This window comes from Macaca fascicularis, chromosome 10, assembly GCF_037993035.2.
Source record: "Macaca fascicularis isolate 582-1 chromosome 10, T2T-MFA8v1.1".
NCBI classification, from domain to species: domain Eukaryota; kingdom Metazoa; phylum Chordata; class Mammalia; order Primates; family Cercopithecidae; genus Macaca; species Macaca fascicularis.
In genome coordinates this window covers 92,659,350-92,677,631 of record NC_088384.1, presented here as the reverse complement: position 1 = coordinate 92,677,631, position 18,282 = coordinate 92,659,350, and the positions used below count along the sequence as shown (strand labels likewise).

At 47.5% G+C, this 18,282-nt stretch overlaps 1 long non-coding RNA gene across 2 annotated transcripts in view; it reads left to right on the top strand.

Annotated features, from left to right (window-relative positions):
- The first annotated feature begins 67 nt into the window (after window positions 1-67).
- Window positions 68-18,282, top strand: part of LOC102136306 (uncharacterized) — a 54,852-nt gene continuing 36,637 nt past the window's right edge. For both annotated transcript variants that reach the window (XR_001494134.4, XR_012419333.1), the window contains exons 1-2: window positions 68-547; window positions 1,901-2,003. This is a non-coding gene — a long non-coding RNA (uncharacterized lncRNA). The remainder of the gene's footprint in view (window positions 548-1,900; window positions 2,004-18,282) is intronic.

Genomic DNA, 18,282 nt, shown 5'->3' with positions numbered 1-18,282 from the left:
GCCCCGCCCAGCGCGCCCGGAGGGGGCGGGGCCGCGGGCACCTTCTTCCTGCGCCCACCCCGCCCTCAGGAATGCTGCATGGCCTCCCCAGAGCGGCGGTGGGAGCCTCAGCCGGGGAGAGCCCGCTCGGGGGCAGGAAGTGGCCCGGCCCTCCTCGTGGAGGGTGTTTCCGGAGCGCCTACTGTGCTCCTCGCCGGAGTGGGGGTCGTTACCGAGGGGGAACTTCTGTAAATCGTAACTTTTGTCATTTCGCGCCCCCCACAAGATGTCCTGCCGGCGGTGCGATTGCTCCCGTTGCTTCGAGGGGAAACTGAGGCCAGTTAGTCCGGGCACTTACCCTCAGCTGGTAAAGGACTGGGCTCTGATGGGGACTCCTGTTATGACCTCAAGGGCCTATAGAGTCTGGGAGGCCGCCTCCGACCTAAGCCCAAAAAGCACATGGTCGGGCTCACAGGGGGCGGCCAGAGGTGAAAACTGCCAGTGTTTTGCAGCGACGCTGTGCGGGTCACTTCGTGTATGTCATCCCGTCTCATCCTCGGGTGATGGGGTATGTGTTGTCCTTTGTAAGTCTCTGGCTTGTTCATGAGCCGCAGAGAGGTTCTTGATTGGCTTTTGTCACACAGTCAACCGGTGTCATTCAGCCCAGGTCGGTCGATAGTGAAGCCTGATCCCTTACCCGTTGTGCTCGGCGTTAAACCATCAGTCCAGGAGCTCCCAGAGTTCCTGTCTGGTTTCTTTTTCCTCTTCTGCCGGTTACACCCTACTCCAGAAGGTTTTCCTTGGCCTCCCCCACCCGGGTCAGTACACTCTTAACCTGCTGTCTGCTGTGGGTACCACATACTGTGAAATACCTGTTAACCAATCTCCTAGGGCACCCCCACGCCCCCCAGCCCTGTACCCGGGCACGGCTGGGCCCAGATATCTAGGGCCCCTGAGCTTGTAAATCGCCTTGAAAACAGCTTTTGGTCTTAATGGCCCTTTAGCAAGGGAGAACTCTAGGAACAATACTCGTTAATTTTTCCGCAAGCAAGCCTTAAGCCAATCAGAACGCCGATTAAAAGATTGTTAAGGTTTCACCTGGACACCCCATAGAAGCCAAACTTCCTGCAAATGTTAAAAACCTCCTCACAGCAGCGGGTGAAATGTCAGTGGCACTGCCCCTTGCTCTCCATTTCACAGACAGGGAAACTGAGGCCCAGAGTGTGGGTCAGAAACAATTTTCTTGGCCGAATAAATGGTGCTTCCCCCACAGCCCTCTGAAAGAAAAAGCCATGTCTGGGTTGCCTTAGGTAAGAAATGTAAAACCAATGGGCCTTGGCCTCTAGGAAATGTATGGGACAGGGACCTTCAGAAGAGGGGAGCCCCAGGGGGAAACGGGTGGGATCAGGTGAGCCTGGAGAGGGGGCTCCGGTAGTGGCTGCTGAGCTTGAACTCTGCACTAGGCATTTTTCTCCTGTATGCCTAAGAGCCACACTGCCCTTTCTGGGGAAGCCACTGGGGTCCTGGGCTAGAGACAGAGACCGCACCATAAATTGTGCCTGCAGCAGCCACTTAGACCAGTTCTTCCCAAGTCTGGTGCTAGATGAGGTTGGGGAAATGGAAGGGAGTGACTGCCTCCACCTCCACCTGAGAGCTGCATAACAAAGACCTTCCTCCTGGAGGACGGGGTAGGGGTGAAGGGAGGCTGGTAGCCCATCAGATTTTGCACGTAAGCAAGCTTCACAGGTAAAGCCTTAGTGCAATGAGAGTTTGAGAATTACTGTGTAAAGTTTCTCAACTAGTAAGTATCAGAATTTAAAATGTGTGGATTCTCTAAGCCAGTAATTCCACTTCTAGGAATCTGTGTTTAGAAGTAGCTGTACAACAATGATAAATGCTTATAGAAGATTATTCTTTGCAGAACTGTTCATTCGGGAAGATTGCAAACAGCTAAATACCCCTCACCAGGAGCTGGCCCATTATAGCAACTCTGAGACCTCTCTACTGCAGGCTCTGAAAATGGGGTAAGTTGGTGCACGCTAATGTAGGGGCATGGCCAAGGTGTGTTTATTGACAGCTTACAGTGTCCCAACATGGAGGGACTTTGGACATACTTGGTGAGAACTTTAGTGGGAAAACTTTTTCAAAGTGATAAGTTATTTTATTGTCATTTTTCTCTCCCCCACTTTCTTTTTTCTTCTTTTTTTTTTTTTTTTGAGACAGAGTCTCACTCTGTCTCCCAGGCTGGAGTGCAGTGGGGCGATCTCAGCTCACTGCAACCTCTGCCTCCCGGGTTCAAGCGATTCTCCTGCCTCAGCCTAAAGGTGCCCACCACCATGCCTAGCTAATTTTTGTGTTTTTAGTAGAGACGGAGTTTTGCCATGTTGACCAGGCTGATCTTGAACTGACCTGAAGTGATCCACCGCCTCAACCTCCCAAAGTGTTGGGATTACAGGTGTGAGCGCAGCCTTCTCCCCCTTTTTCTAAATTAAAAAATATTGTGGTAAGAAGCTCCCCCCACCTTTTTTCCCCGTGTCTGAAGAAACTGGGTCACTAAGGGAAGAAGAGACTTGCCTAATACGAGTTTGGGGTCCTGACCCCGGGAAGGAGCTGGGGATAGACTAGGAGAGGAAGGAGAGGTGGAAAGGCATCCAAGCCGAGACCAGCCTGGCTGCCCAGGTCATCTAAGTCAGTTCCCTGCCTCCGTGCCAGAAAAACCCAAACCGGAGGCTCTGGGATATGAGGCTCCAGGTTCATCCTGCCAGTTTCTAGTGAACTTGGTAATCACGTAGGTTCAAATGAATAAATCCACTGTAAAAAAAAAAAAAAAAGGCGAGCCATTTCCTTTTTTTTTTTGAGACGGAGTTTCGCTCTTGTTGCCCAGGCTGGAGTGCAGTGGCAAGATCTCAGCTCACTACAACCTCTGCTTCCCAGGTTCAAGCGATTCTCCTGCCTCAGCCTCCTGAGTAGCTGGGATTACAGGCATGCAACCACCACACCCGGCTGATTTTGTATTTTCAGTAGAGACGGAATTTCGCCATGTTGGCCAGGCTGGTTTTCAACTCCTGACCTCAGGTGATCCGCCTGCCTCGGCCTCCCAAAGTACTGAGATTACAGGTGTGAGCCACTGCACGTGGCCACCGCTCCATTTTTGATGGAAGTGGGGAAAGGCACCAGCATTTACTGAGAATCCACATGAGCCAAGTCGTGTCTCAGGATAAAGGAGAAGATGGGGTTCTGTGGCGTAGAGGGAAGAGTCCAGCAAAGGCCAGGGAAAGTGGAAGTGTTCAGGAAACTGGATTGGGTGAGATGGAAGGGCCGTGAAGGCCAGCATAAAGAATTTGGATTTGGCAGTGTGGGCAGTAGAGAGCCCCAGCTGGTTCCTGTGGAGAGCTGGGGAGAGACTGAGGGAGGATAGTTGGTGACTCAGCTCTGGGTAATTGAGGCTGGGCGGATGGAGACCCGCCTCTGAGATCTAGGGAGATTTGTGGCTGTTATGTTAGGTTCTGCATTTTCATCTAATGTTGGTAAGTGGAATTCCACATCTTCCTCCTGAAAAGTCTTGTAGTGTCTTGTTGGTCAACCACAATTTGCCTAGCTCTCTCCTAGTTGTTGGGTATTTACTCACGTAACTAATTCCTGAGTGCCCGCCTGTGTCTGGCTGTGTGCCTACAGCTGGAAAACCTACAGCCAACCTTAGTCCTGAAGGCTTTGGGCGACAGTGCATTGTGGTGGGAAGGCTGTGGCCCTGGGACTTGGTTGCTAGCCAGGTGATTTAGGATAATCATCCACACCTTCTGAGCCTCCCTTTTCTCATGTTGTGGAAATACAAGGCTTTGGTGAGAGTCAAAGAAAACAGGCACACCCTTTGTTTTATTGTGCCTTGCTTTTTTGCGCTTTGCAGGTACTGCATTTTTTACAAAGTGAAGGATTTTGGCAACCCTGCGTCGAGCAAAGTCTACCGGCATTATTTTTCCAAAAGGATGCTCAGTCTGTGTCTCTGTGCCACATTTTGGTAATTCTTGCAATATTTCAAAGTTTTGTTGTTATTATTTCTAGTATGGTGATCTGCTATCAGTAATCTTTGATGTTACTATTGTAATTGTTTTGGGGGGTCGTGAGTGATGCCTGTGTAAGATAGCAAACTTAATCCATCAATATTGTATGCGTTCTGACTGCTCCACCAACCAGCTGTTTGCAATTAGTAATCCTACAGTGGCCTCTAAGTGTTCAAGTGTAAGAATGTGTTGCAAATCTCTCACTTCACATCGAGAGCTAGAAATAATTAAGCTCGGTGAGAAGGGCATGTTGAAAGCCAAGATAGGCCTTTTTTGTTTTTTTTTAGTTTTTAGTAGAGGTGAGGTCTCGCTGTGTTGTACAGGCTGGCCTCCAACTCCTGGGCTCAAGTGATCCTCCTACCTTGGCCTCCCAAAGTGTTGGGATTAAAGGTGTGAGCCACCATGCCCTGCCTCTGGAGTAGCACTTTTAATTTCACTCAAGAACTATTGGCCAGGTGCAGTGGCTCACACCTCTAATCCCAGCTACTGGGGAGGCTGAGGCGGGAGAATTGCTTGAACCTGGGAGGCAGAGGGTCCAGTGGACTGAGATCACACCACTACACTCCAGCCTGGGCGACAGCAAGACTCCGTCTCAAAACAAACCAAAACTATCTGGCTAGGTCTGATGGCTCATGCCTGTAATCCCAACACTTCAGGAGGCCGAGGCGGGAAGGTCTCTTGAACCCAGGAGTTTGAGGCCAGCCTGAGCAACATGGCAAGACCCTGTCTCAACAAAAAATAATCAGCTGGGCATGGTGGCAAATACCTGTAGTTCCAGCTACTTGGGAGGCTGAGGTGGAGGAAGGCTTGAGCCCAGGAGGTTGAGGCTGCAGTGAGGTATAATTGTGCCACTGTGCTCCAGCCTGCGTGAAAGAGTGAGACCCTGTCTCAAAAATTGGCCAGGCGTGGTGGCTTATGCCTGTAATCTTAGCACTTTGGGAGGCCAAGGTGGGCGGATCACCTGAGGTAGGGAGTTCGAGACCAGCCTGACCAACATGGAGAAACCGCATCTCTACTAAAAATACAAAATTAGCTGGGCGTGGTGGCGCGTGCCTGTAATCCCAGCTACTCAGGAGTCTGAGGCAGGAGAATCGCTTGAACCTTGGAGGCGGAGGTTGCAGTGAGCCGAGATCTTGCCATTGCACTCTAGCCTGGGCAATAAGAGTGAAACTGCATCTCAGAAAAAAAAAAAAAAAAAGATCCTGAATTACTCTGCCTGTGCTCCAGAAATGGAACAAGAAAGCCTGGATAACAGCACATCTGTTTACAGCATAGTGTACTGAATATAGGTTCCACTGTAGGTCCCACTCTTGAGACCTACAGTTCAGAAAAGGTTCCTTATGAAATATTACCACTCATTGACACCTAGGCTTCATTGGAAGACTGGGAGTCTGCGCTCGGACCCGGAAACAGCTGGGTATGGCATCCCCAATCAGAGCAGTAGAAATCAGCAGGTCTGAGTTGGCCATTGTGTGGCCAGGGAGCTTAATGAGCATATTTTCTTCATTCTTTTTACTAGGGTCAGGGCTATAGAATGGAAGGGGATCAGATTTCATTTGCATGGTTTCATCCTTTTTATATGTGGGAATTTTCTTACCTCTCGGAATATCGTTTAAATTACAAGAGCAAATATACCATGTTCAGGATGGGAAGTTAAACCTTTGAGAGGCACACAAAGAAAAAGCGAAGACCCCTCCCCTGAGCCCTCCCTTCAGCATTAGCAGTGATGACAATTAGGTGTATATTCTTTCTTTTCCACCATCAGATAAGTGCATGTAGATGTCCACACAGGTCCTGAGAGATACTGCCTTCCCTGTTGCTCTCTCTTTTATTTTGCCTCAATTTTCAATAGGTCTGTATTTAATACTTTCTACATAAATATCTCTGCAGTTGTGAGAATTTCCTGAAATAGATTCTCTGAAGTGGAATTACTGGGACCGACAGCATGGGTAGATATTGTGAAAGCAGATTACCAAAGTGCTCACGTGCCGGCGATTGTGGTGTTGGTGAGCTTGTTTTACCCAGTCCGCAGCCACAGCAAGTGTTAGCAATTTTGTGTTAATTAATCTTTCCTCATTTGATGGGTGAAGACTAGCCTAGGTTTTTTTTTTCTTTTTCTTTTTTTTTTTTTTGAGACGGAGTCTAGCCCTTCCGCCCAGGCTGGAGTGCAGTGGTGCTATCTCGGCTCACTGCAAGCTCCGCCTCCTGGGTTCACATCATTCTCCTGTAGTCTAGGTTTTTTTTTTTTTTTTTTTTTTTTTTGAGACGGAGTCTCACGCTGTTGCCCAGGCTGGAGTGCAGTGGCGCGATCTCGGCTCACTGCAAGCTCCGCCTCCCGGGTTCCCGCCATTCTCCTGCCTCAGCCTCCTGAGTAGCTGGGACTACAGGCGCCCGCCACCGCGCCCGGCTAATTTTTTGTATTTTTAGTAGAGACGGGGTTTCACTGTGGTCTCGATCTCCTGACCTTGTGATCCGCCCGCCTCGGCCTCCCAAAGTGCTGGGATTACAGGCTTGAGCCACCGCGCCCGGCCTAGTCTAGGTTTTTAATCTGCATTTTTTATTAGTGAGATTGAACACCTTACAATTTCAGAATGATTGGACACTGGTCACTGTGAATCATCTCCATATCTTTTGCAGTCATAGTGATTTCTTTCTGATTTACAAGCTCTATTATACTAGTAAGGGTTCTCTTTGTTTGTTTGTTTGTTTCTTTTTTCATTTTTGAGACAGGGCAAGAGCTCTGTCACCCAGGATGGAATGCAGTCACTGCAGCCTTGACCTCCTGGGCTCAAGTGAGCCTCCTGCCTCAGCCTCCCAAAGTGCTGGGATTACAGGCCTGAGCCACAGTGCTGAGCTATGGTAAGGATTCTCAACCCTGGTTTGTCATATTTGCTCTAAGTAGTTTTCCTTTTGTCTAAGATTATTGTTTGCCTTAAATTTTTCTAAAGTGTTTTAATTTTGGGGTTTAAAATTTTCACTTGGTCAAATGTCAGTCTTTGTGACGATACCCATTGCATTGAGTCTCAGAGAGAATATCTGATGTTTTCTTTTTGATTTTGTTTCTCAATGGCTTGTTTAACATTTAACCCTTTGCTGCATCTGGAATGTATTTTGGGTTGCAATGTGCAGTAAGAATCCTTACAGGTTTTTTATTTTTTATTTTTGTCTGATTTTCTGAACTGCACACCATTTCCTTCTTTCCTTTTTTTTTTTTTGTATCTTAGTAGAGACGGGGTTTCACCATCTTGGCCAGGTTGGTATTGAACTCCTGACCTCGTGATCCCCCCACCTCGGCTTCCCAAAGTGCTGGGATTATAGGCGTGAGCCACTGCGCCCAGCCACCATTTCTTATCTTTCCTTTTTCTTTTTGAGATGGAGTCTCACTCTGTCACCCAGGCTAGAGTGCAGTGGCACAATCTCAGCTCACTGCAGCCTCCGCCTCCTGTGTTCAAGCAATTCTCCTGCCTCAGCCGCCCAAGTAGTTGGGATTACAGGTGCCTGCCACCACGTCCAGCTCATTCTTGTATTTTTAGTAGAGATGCGGGGTTTCACCATGTTGGCCAGGGTGGTCTTGAACTCCTGACTTCAAGTGATCCACCCACCTCGGCCTCCCAAAGTGCTGAGATTACAGGCATGACCACTGCACCCAGCCTTATCTTTCCCTTCTTCATGGCTTTTCCAAGGTGTTGAGTTCTTACATTATTTTTCATGGTATAACCCAAGGAGAGCTACCTTGATACTGCTACTTTAGAGGATGAAAAGACAGATTTTGGCTTGGGAAGGCCGACATTTCTGTAGTGGAAACGGATATCTCCCATGAAGCAAATGAAGTGTGCCCTTTAAGGATCCTAGTTGCCCATATTCTCTTCCAAAGCCCTGGGAGGAGTCATGTTTTTATAAAATTTACAAAATTCAGAAATTTTAATTGTAATCATAATCAGTTAAGGCAACGTTTTTTTTTTGTTGTTGTTGTTGTTGTTGTTGTTGTTCTTGTTGTTTTTTGAGATGGAGTCTCGCTCTGTTACCCAGGCTGGAGCACAGTGTTACAATCTTGGCTTACTTCAGTCTCTGCCTCCCAGGTTCAAGCAGTTCTCCTGCCTCAGTCTCCCGAGTAGCTGGTACTACAGGCGTGTGCCACCACACCCTGCTAAGTTTTGTAATTTTAGTAAAGATAGGGTTTCACCGTGTTGGCCAGGCTGGTCTTGAACTCCTGACCTCAGGTGATCTGTCCGCCTCAGCCTCCCAAAGTGCTGGGATTACAGGCATGAGCCACAGTGCCTGGCCTCCATTTCCATTTTTATAGTTTTAATGATTGAAAGAATTTTCCATAGACTAGCTTCTAACTATGATCATTTTAAACCTCGTTTGTCTTACTTTACTCATGTACTTCTGATACAGACTTATAGGACACCTATATATCATGATCCCACCTCTGCTCCTGCAACTTTGTGCCATGGCAGCCTTTCCTATATCAGGACAGTTATCTATATTTGAACTGCCCATGGAAGTGACTGCAAACCACATAAATAGATAAACCTAAAGTAAACGTATTCCAAACTCAACCCTTGGCCAGATCCAAAAAAAGTCTGAGGCAGGAAGATCACTTGCGCCCAGGAGTTTGGATTTTGATCAGCCTGGGCAACATGGTGAAACCCCGTCTCTACAAAATAATTTAAAAATTAGCCAGGCATAGGCCAGTCGTGGTGGCTTACGCCTGTAATCCCAGCACTTTGGGAGGCCAAGGCAGGTGGATCACGAGGTCAGGAGATCAAGACCATCCTGGCCAACATGGTGAAACTCCATCTCTACTAAAAGTACAAAAATTAGCTGGGCGTGGTGGCGGGTGCCTGTACTCCCAGCTACTCGGGAGGCTGAGGCAGGAGAGTCACTTTGAACCTGGGAGGTGGAGGCTGCCGTGAGCTGAGATCACGCCATTGCACTCTAGCCTGGGCGACAAGAGCAAAAACTCTGTCTCAAAAAAAAAAAAAAAGGTCAGGCATGGTGGCTCACTCTTGTAATCCCAGCACTTTGGGAGGCCGAGGCGGGCGGATCATGAGGTCAGGAGTTCGAGACCAGCCTGGCCAACACAGTGAAACCCCCTAAAAATACAGCAATTAGCCAGGCGTGGTGGCAGGCGCCTGTAATCCCAGCTACTTGGGAGGCTGAGGCAGGAGAATCACTTGAATCCGGGAGGCGGAGTTTGCAGTGAACTGAGATTGCGCCACTGCATTCCAGCCTGGGCTACAAAGCTAGATGCCATCTCCAAAAAAAAAAAAAAAAAATTAGCCAGGCATGATGGTGCCCACCTGTGGTCCCAGCTACTCAGGAGGCTGAGGCAGGAGAATTGGTATTTGTTTTTGTTTTTGTTTTTTTGAGATGGAGTCTTGCTGTGTCACGAAGCTAGAGTGCAGTGGCACGATTTCAGCTCACTGCAACCTCTGTCTCCCAGATTCAAGAGATTCCCCTGCCTCAGCTTCCTGAGTAGCTTGGATTACAGGTGCGCTCCACCACACCTGGCTAATTTTTTGTCTTTTAGTAGAGACGGGGTTTCACCATGTTGGCCAGGATGGTCTCGATCTCCTGACCTTGTGATGGCGGGAGAATTGTTTGAGCCCAAGAGATCAAGGCTGCAGTGAACCATGATTATGCCACTACACTCAAGCCTGGGCAACAGAGCAAAACCCTGTCTCCAAAAAAGAAGGGGAGGGAGTTTTATTCTACCAGGAAGGTACTTGAGAAGAAACACTGAGTTTTCTTTATTTTCTCGATATAAAATGGTAGTGTAAAACCACTGTCATATGAAGGACGATAAAAAATGTTCCCCAAAAAGTAGGAAGGCCAGGCATCGTGGCTCACACCTCACTTTGGGAGACTGAGGCGGGCAGATCACAACATGGGAAAACTCCATCTCTACTAAAAATACAAAAATTAGCTGAGCGTGGTGGCACACGCCTGTAGTCCCAGCTACTTGGGAGGCTGAGGCATGAGAATTGCTTGAACCTGGGAGGCGGAGGCTGCAGTGAGCTGAGATCACGCCACTGGCACGCCAGCCTGGGCGACAGAGCAAGACTCTGTCTCAAAAAAAATAAAAATAAAAAAGGAAAAAGAGAAATGTTCCAGGCATTCAAATAATTAAAATACTATGTTATCTATCTGGATTTTGTGATGTGATATTTGTCAACTTTAAAAAATTTATAGGCCGGGCGCGGTGGCTCAAGCCTGTAATCCCAGCACTTTGGGAGGCCGAGACGGGTGGATCACGAGGTCAGGAGATCGAGACCATCCTGGTTAACACGGTGAAACCCCGTCTCTACTAAAAAATACAAAAAAAACCTAGCCAGGCGAGGTGGCAGGCGCCTGTAGTCCCAGCCACTCGGGAGGCTGAGGCAGGAGAATGGCGTAAACCCAGCAGGCAGAGCTTGCAGTGAGCTGAGATCCGGCCATTGCACTCCAGCCTGGGTGAGAGAACGAGACTCCGCCTCAAAAAAAAAAAAAAAAAATTTATAATCTGTTATAATTTCTTTTCCTTTTCTCATTTTGAATAAACATTCACATTTGTGCCAGATTTTGTACATTTAATTTTACATTCTTTTTCTAAAAGGGGGCTCCAAAAATTATAGAAGGTTCGGGTCCCATGAAACCTGGATCTGTCTTCAACCATTAGGATGAGTATGTTGTCAAAGATAAGCCATAACCTTTTAGAATATCTAGTTATAACTTGTCTCTTCTGGCCCTTTGGAAATTGGAATTTCTTGTCTTTTATTCTGATTTATTTTTTTCTTCTTTCATACAGTCGTATCTGCATACTGTGATTTTGACACTAAAATAAAACTTACTTTTTTTTTTTTGAGACGAAGTCTTGCTCTGTTGCCCAGGCTGGAGTGTAGTGGCATGATCTCGACTCACAGCCTCCGCCTCCCGGTTTAAGCGATTCTCCTGCCTCAGCCTCCAGAGTAGCTGGGATTACGGGCGCAGGCTACCACCTCCAGCTAATTTTTGTATTTTTAGTAGAGATGTGGTTTCACCCTGTTGGCCAGGCTGGTCTCGAACTCCTGATCTCAAGTGATCCGCCTACCTTGGCCTCCCAAAGTGTTGGGATTACAGGTGCGCCGAGCCTAAAATAAAACTTGGAAAGGGATCATTAAGTGAAGGGCAGTTCATGTACTGTGTTCTTTACCTTGACTTTTTCACTTAGCAGCATGTCTTGGAGACCTTTCTCTGTCGCTACATGAAGAGCTTCCTCATTTTTTTTTTTTTGAGACAGAGTCTCACTCTGCCGCCCAGGCTGGAGTGCAGTGGCGTGATCTTGGCTCACTGCAAGCTCCGCCTCCCGGGTTCACGCCATTCTCCTGCCTCAGCCTCCTGAGTAGCTGGGACTACAGGTGCCTGCCACCTCGCCTGGCTAGTTTTTTTTGTATTTTTTAGTAGAGATGGGGTTTCACTGTGTCAGCCAGGATGGTCTCGATCTCCTGACCTCGTGATCCGCCCGTCTCGGCCTCCCAAAGTGCTGGGATTACAGGCTTGAGCCACCGCGCCCTGCCGCTTCCTCATTTTTTTTAGCAGTTGTCCTTATGCCCTTACGTGGCTATCTCGCTTCCGTCTGATGATTCTCTTGTTAATTGTCATTTGGATTTTGATGCCGGAATTGTTATCACTGTCAGTGCTGCAGTAACTTTGCACATATATCATTTCACATGAGTATGAGGCTATCTGTAGGAGAAACTCTCAGCATTTGCATTCCCATCAGCAATGTATGGTAGAAGTTTAGGTTGGAAATAATGTTTTTCAGATTTTTCTTTTGTTATGGTAAAATGGACATACCATTAAATTTGTCATTTTAACCATTTTCAGGTGACATTAAGTACATTCATATGTTATACAACCACCTGCCATCCATCTCCAGTACTTTTTCATCTTCTCAAATGGAAACCCTGAACCCATTAAGCAGTGACTCCCTATTCTCTCCTCCTTGAAGCTGCTGGTAACCCCTCTTCTCCTTTTTATCTCTATGATTTTTTTTCTTTTCTTTTTTTTTTTTTTTTTTTTTTTTTTGGAGACTGGAGTTTTTGCTCATGTTTCCCAGGCTGGAGTGCAATGGCAGGATCTCAGCTCACCGCAACCTCCGCCTCCCGGGTTCAAGCGATTCTCCTGCCTCAGCCTCTTGAGTGGCTGGGATTACAGGCATGTGCCCGGCTAATTTTGTATTTTTAGTAGAGATGGGGTTTCTCCATGTTGGTCAGGCTGGTCTTGAACTCTCCACCTCAGGTGATCTGCCTGACTCAGCCTCCCAAAGTGCTAGGGTTACAGGCATGAGCCACCGCGCCTGGCCAAATTTTTTTCTTTTTATTTATTTTTAATAAAAATGGGGTCTTGCTGTGTTGCCCAGACTGGTCTCAAACTCCTGGCCTCAAGTGATCTGGGATTATAGGTGTAAGCCACTGTGCCTGTGCCTGGTCTTTTTTTTTTTTTTTTTTTTTGGAAATAGAGTCTTCTTGCTCTGTCACCCAGGCTAGAGTTCAGTGGCACAGTCATAGCTTATTGTAAACTTGAGCTCCCAGGCTCAAGGGATCCTTCTGCCTCAGCTTCCTGAGGAGCTGGGACTATAGGTGTGCGTCATTATACCTGGCTAATTTTTAAAATTTTTTGTAGAGCTGGCATTTCATGATGTTGTCCAGGCTGTTTTTTGTTTGTGTGTGTGTTTCTTTGAGACAGAGTTTTGCTCTTGCCCAGGCTGGAGTGCGGTGGCGCGATCTCGACTCACTGCAACTTCTGCTTCCCAGGTCCAAGTGATTCTCCTGCCTCAGCCTCCTGAGTAGCTGCGACAATAGATGCCTGCCTACGCCTGCTAATTTTTAGAGTTTTTAGTAGAGACAATGTTTTACCATGTTGTCAAGGCTGGTCTTGAACTCCTGACCTCAGTTGATCCACCTACCTCAGCCTTCCAAAGTGTTGGGATTACAGGTGTGAGCCACTGCACCTGACCAATTTTTGTATTTTTAGTAGAGATGGGGTTCCACCATGTTGCCCAGCCTGATTTCAAACTCCTGACCTGCCTTGGCCTCCCAAAATGTTGGGATTACAGGTGTGAGCCAGTGTGCCTGGCCTGGAATTTCTTTGATGAGAGCTGTGCTCTGATAGTCTCATTTTTCCATTGTACTGGAAGGTCTGGGTCCCTGGGAGCTGAGTGGGGCATGAAGGCCTGAGTGAGCTCTGTGCCTCGCTGACGGTGTTTCCAAGCTGAGTGGAAGAAGAAGACTAAGGGTCTGGATATCCTCAACACTCAGTATATTACTTTCTGTATAAACCTTTTGTTGTTGCTGTCTTCTCCCTCTCCTGTGCCTGGTGTCCATCAGTCCAGGACCTTCTGTATTCTTTGGAAAATAAATTTCTGATCTCTTGGCAGGGTCTGGGTTGCAGCCTTCGTAGGATCTAGGAGTACACTGCTTTTTTTTCTTTTTTCTTTTTCTTTGACACAGAGTCTCACTGTGACATGATCTCTGCTCACTGCAACATCCGCCTCCCAGGTTCCTGCGATTCTCATGGCTCAGCCTCCCAAGTAGGTGAGATTATAGGCGCCCGCCACCACACCTAGCTAATTTTTGAATTTTTAGTAGAGACATGGTTTTGCCGTGTTGCACAGGCTGCTCTTGAACTCCTGTGCTCAAGTGATCCACCTGCCTCAGCCTCCCAAAGTGTTGGGATTAAAGAATAGAGAAAAGGGCCAGGCGTGGTGGCTCACACCTGTAATCCCAGCACTGTGGGAGGCTGAGGCGGGTGGATCACAAGGTCAGGAGATCAAGATGATCCTGGCTAACACGGTGAAACCCTGTCTCTACTAAAAATACAAAAAATTAGCCAGGCATAATGGCAGGTGCCTGTAGTCCCAGCCACTTTGGGAGGCTGAGGCAGGAGAATGGTGTCAACCTGGGAAGTGGAGGTTGTGGTGGCAGTGAGCCGAGATTGCACCACTACACTCCAGCCTGGGCGACAGAGTGAGACTCTGTCTAAAAAAAAAAAAAAGGAAAAAAAAAAAGATTTAGAGAAAAGGGAGGCACAGAGGGGCTAAGTAACACCTGAGGTTATAAAACTGGTCATTGGAGGAGGTAGGATTTTATTCCTGAAAGGTTAATGGTAATATTATCTTCTCCATTTCTGACTGTAGTAATTTCAAGTCTTTATTCTTTTTTTCTTGGTCAGTCTAGCTGAAGGTTCGTCAGTTGTTTTGACTTTTTTCAGAGAACCAACTTTTGGTTTTATTTTCTCTATTGTTTTCTGTTGTCTGTTTCATTCATTTCTGCCCCAGCATTTGTTGCTTTTCCTCTTGTGTTTTGCTTACTTTAAATTTAGTTTGCTCTTCTTTTTTTTTTTTTTTTTTTTTTTTTTGAGACGGAGTCTCGCTCTGTCGCCCAGGCTGGAGTGCAGTGGCCGGATCTCAGCTCACTGCAAGCTCCGCCTCCCGGGTTCGGGCCATTCTCCTGTCTCAGCCTCCTGAGTAGCTGGGACTACAGGCGCCCGCCACCTCGCCCGGCTAGTTTTTTGTATTTTTTAGTAGAGACGGGGTTTCACCGTGTTAGCCAGGATGGTCTTGATCTCCTGACCTAGTGATCCGCCCGTCTCGGCCTCCCAAAGTGCTGGGATTACAGGCTTGAGCCACCGCGCCCGGCCTGCTCTTCTTTTCTAATTTTTCTGGTATCTTAAAGTGGAAGGTTAGATTATTGATTTACAATATTTATTTATTTATTTATTTATTTGAGACAGAGTCTTGCTCTGTCGCCCAGGCTGGAGTGCAGTGGCGTGATCTCGGCTCACTGCAAGCTCCGCCTCCCGGGTTCACGCCATTCTCCTGCCTCAGCCTCCTGAGTAACTGGGACTACAGGCACCTGCCGCCATGCCCGGCTAATTTTTTTTTTGTATTTTTAGTAGAGACGGGGTTTCACCGTGTTAGCCAGGATGGTCTCAATCTCCTGACCTCGTGATCCGCCCATCTCGGCCTCCCAAAGTGCTGGGATTACAGGTGTGAGCCACCGCGCCCGGCCGCCCGGCTAATTTTTTGTATATTTAGTAGAGACGAGGTTTCACCGTGTTAGCCAGGATGGTCTCAGTCACCTGACCTTGTGATCTGCCCGCCTTGGCCTCCCAGAGTGCTGGGATTACAGGCGTGAGCCACTGCGCCTGGCCTACAATCTTCATTTTTTTTAAAAAAATAGGCACGTATGGGCCGAGCGCGGTGGCTCACGCCTGTAATCCCAGCATTTTGGGAGGCCGAGGTGGGCGGATCACCTGAGGTCAGGAGTTGAAGACCAGCCTGGCCAACATGGTAAAACCCCGCTACTAAAAATAGGAAATTACCCAGGCGTGGTGGCGGGCGCCTGTAATCCCAGCTACTCGGGAGGCTGAGGCAGGAGAATGGCTTAAACCTGAGAGGCAGAGGTTGCAGTGAGCCAAGGTCGTGCCATTGCACTCCAGCCTGGGTGACAGAGCAAGACTCCGTCTCAAAAATAAATTAAAAAAAAAAAAAAAAAAAAAAAAAAAAGGCACGTATGGCCAGGCATGGTGGCTCATCCTGTAATACCAGCACTTTGGGAGGCTGAGATGAGGATCAGTTGAGCTCAGGGGTTTGAGACCAGCCTGGGCAATGTAACAAGACCCCATCCCTACAAAAAATAGAAAAATTAAGCCAGGTGCGGTGGGTTGCGCCCGTAGTTTCAGCCGTTCCAGAGGCTGAGGTGGGAGGATTGTTTGAGCCCAGGGGTGTGAGGCTGCAGTAAGCCCCGATTGCATGACTGTACTCCAGTGTGGGCAGTAAAGCAAGACACTGTCTCAAAGGAATAAAAAGGCATTGATAGCTGTGAATTTTCCTTCAAGCACTGCTTTAGCTGCATTTCATAAATTTTAAGCCTTTTTATTCATGTCATAATATTTTATAATTCCCTTTTGGATTTCTTCTTTGAATCATTCATTATTTAGAGTATGTTGTTTAATTTCCACATACTTCACGTATTTGTGAGTTTCCCATGTTTTCCAAATTTCTAATTTCATTATAGTGTCCTCACAGAACACACTTTGTATTATTTGAATCCTTTTAAATTAATTGAGGTTTGTTTTATGACCTAGCATATGGTCTTTCCTGGAGAATGTTCCATGTTCACTTAAGAATAATCTGACCCTGGCACGGTGGCTTATGCCTGTAATCCCAGCACTTTGGGAGCCTCAAGTGGGAGGATCCCTTTAGCCCAGAAGTTTGAGACCAACCTGGGCAACATAGTGAGACCCCATCTCTACAAAAAATAAAAAAATTAGCTGGGATGGGACATGCCTATACGCCAAGCTACTTGGGAGGCTGAGGTGGGAGATAACCTGAACCTGGGAAGTTGAGGCTGCAGGGAACTGTGATCACACTTCTCCACTCCAGCCTGGTTGACAGAGCAAGATCCCATCTCAAAAAAATGGAGAAAGAAAAAAGAACCTGTATTCTGTGGTTGTAGGGTGCGGTGTTCTGTAGATGGGCGTTAGGTCTAGGTGGTGGGTAGTGTTGTATTCTGTGGTTGTAGGGTGCGGTGTTCTGTAGATGGGCATTAGGTCTAGGTGGTGGGTAGTGTTGTATTCTGTGGTTGTAGGGTGCGGTGTTCTGTAGATGGGCGTTAGGTCTAGGTGGTGGGTAGTGTTGTATTCTGTGGTTGTAGGGTGCGGTGTTCTGTAGATGGGTGTTAGGTCTAGGTGGTGTAGGGTGCAGTGTTCTGTAGATCGGTGTTAGGTCTGGGTGGTTGGTAGTGTTGTCATGTGTTCAAGTCTTCTGTTTCCTATTGATCTTCTGCCTACTTGTGCTATCCATTATTGAAAGTGGGAGTTGAAGTCCAACTGACTGTTGTTTCCTCCCTTCATTTGTCAGCCTTTGCTTCCTGTATTTTGGTGCTCTGTTGTTTCCATATATGTTTAAAACGTTACCTCTTTTTGATGGAATGACCTTTTTAAAATTATAAAATATCCTGCTTTAGTAGGAAATACTATCTTAGACCCAGACGATCTTGACTCCCGAGCCCATGCTCTTATGCCTGTCCCAACTGCCCTGTCCCTGAACGTGTGACCTCTGGTATTTCTCCACCTCCTGTATCCTCATTCATTTTGGATTCATCTAAGTGATCTTTGTCAACTTGGTCTTCCTGCCCTGGATCTTGATAAGACCAGCTGAAATTTTATTCCGTACTCTGAGGAAGTCCTCAGGCCTTCCCCAGATGCCTGTAGATTCTAGAAGTTCCCACTCTCCATCATCTTGGCCTCTGGGGCCTGCTTGCGTGCAGCATACCCTGGTGCTGTGTAGTTGCTGTGGCTTGAATGTGCCCCATGCGCGAAGTTCATGTGTTGTAAACTTAATCCCCAATGCAATAGTGTTGAGAGATGGGACCTCTAAGAGGCTCTGCCCTCATGAATGGATTAATGCTGTTACCACAGGAGTGGATTCCTGGTAAAATGTGAGTTCAGCACTCTCTTGCCTTCTCTCCTGTGTACTCTCTCACCATGTGAGAGGCCTTCCACCATGTGATGAGGCAGCAAGAAGGCCCTCACCAGATGTAGTTCCTTGATCTTGGACTTCTCACCCTCCAGAACTGTGAGCCAAATAAACTTCTCTTCATTATCAGTTACCAGTCTCAGGTATTCTGTCATAGAAGCACAAAATGGGCTAAGTTGATAGTTTCCACAGTTCAGTCTTTCGCCTTCATCTCTGCCAGGCTCGCCTTAGACTCTGCAGTCACCAAACCTTGGTGACACAAGTGAATTGAGCCCTTTAGTGCTGGAGGATGAGAGGAAAGGCACACTTGACAAAAAGACAGAGATCAGTTTCCATGTTCTCCATCCTTGGGCATCTTCTAGGCCCTGGTTTTGCAGGGTTTGACTTGGCCCACCAGTACGCAGCCTCCTGTCACTATCCAGCTCCTGACTCTGGTCTCCTCTTCTGTGCATTTCCCAGCCCTCCTTCCCTCTCCCCTTTCCTCTCTGGAGCAAAAACACTTCTCTCCCTCTGCCTCCTGCAGAGCCATTTAACGGCTGCTTTTGTTGTCTTTGTTTATTTGGCCCCCTCAAGGGTCAGGCTCTAACTGTCTTCCTTGGTTAAGCCCAGAGTAATTTAGTAAGAGGGATATGGAGGCAGTTAGATAAGAAAACTTCCCACCTGGCTTTCCATGCTGGCTTTTTCTTTTTTTTTTAGACAGGGTCTCACTGTGTCACCCAGGCTGGAGTGCAGTGGTGC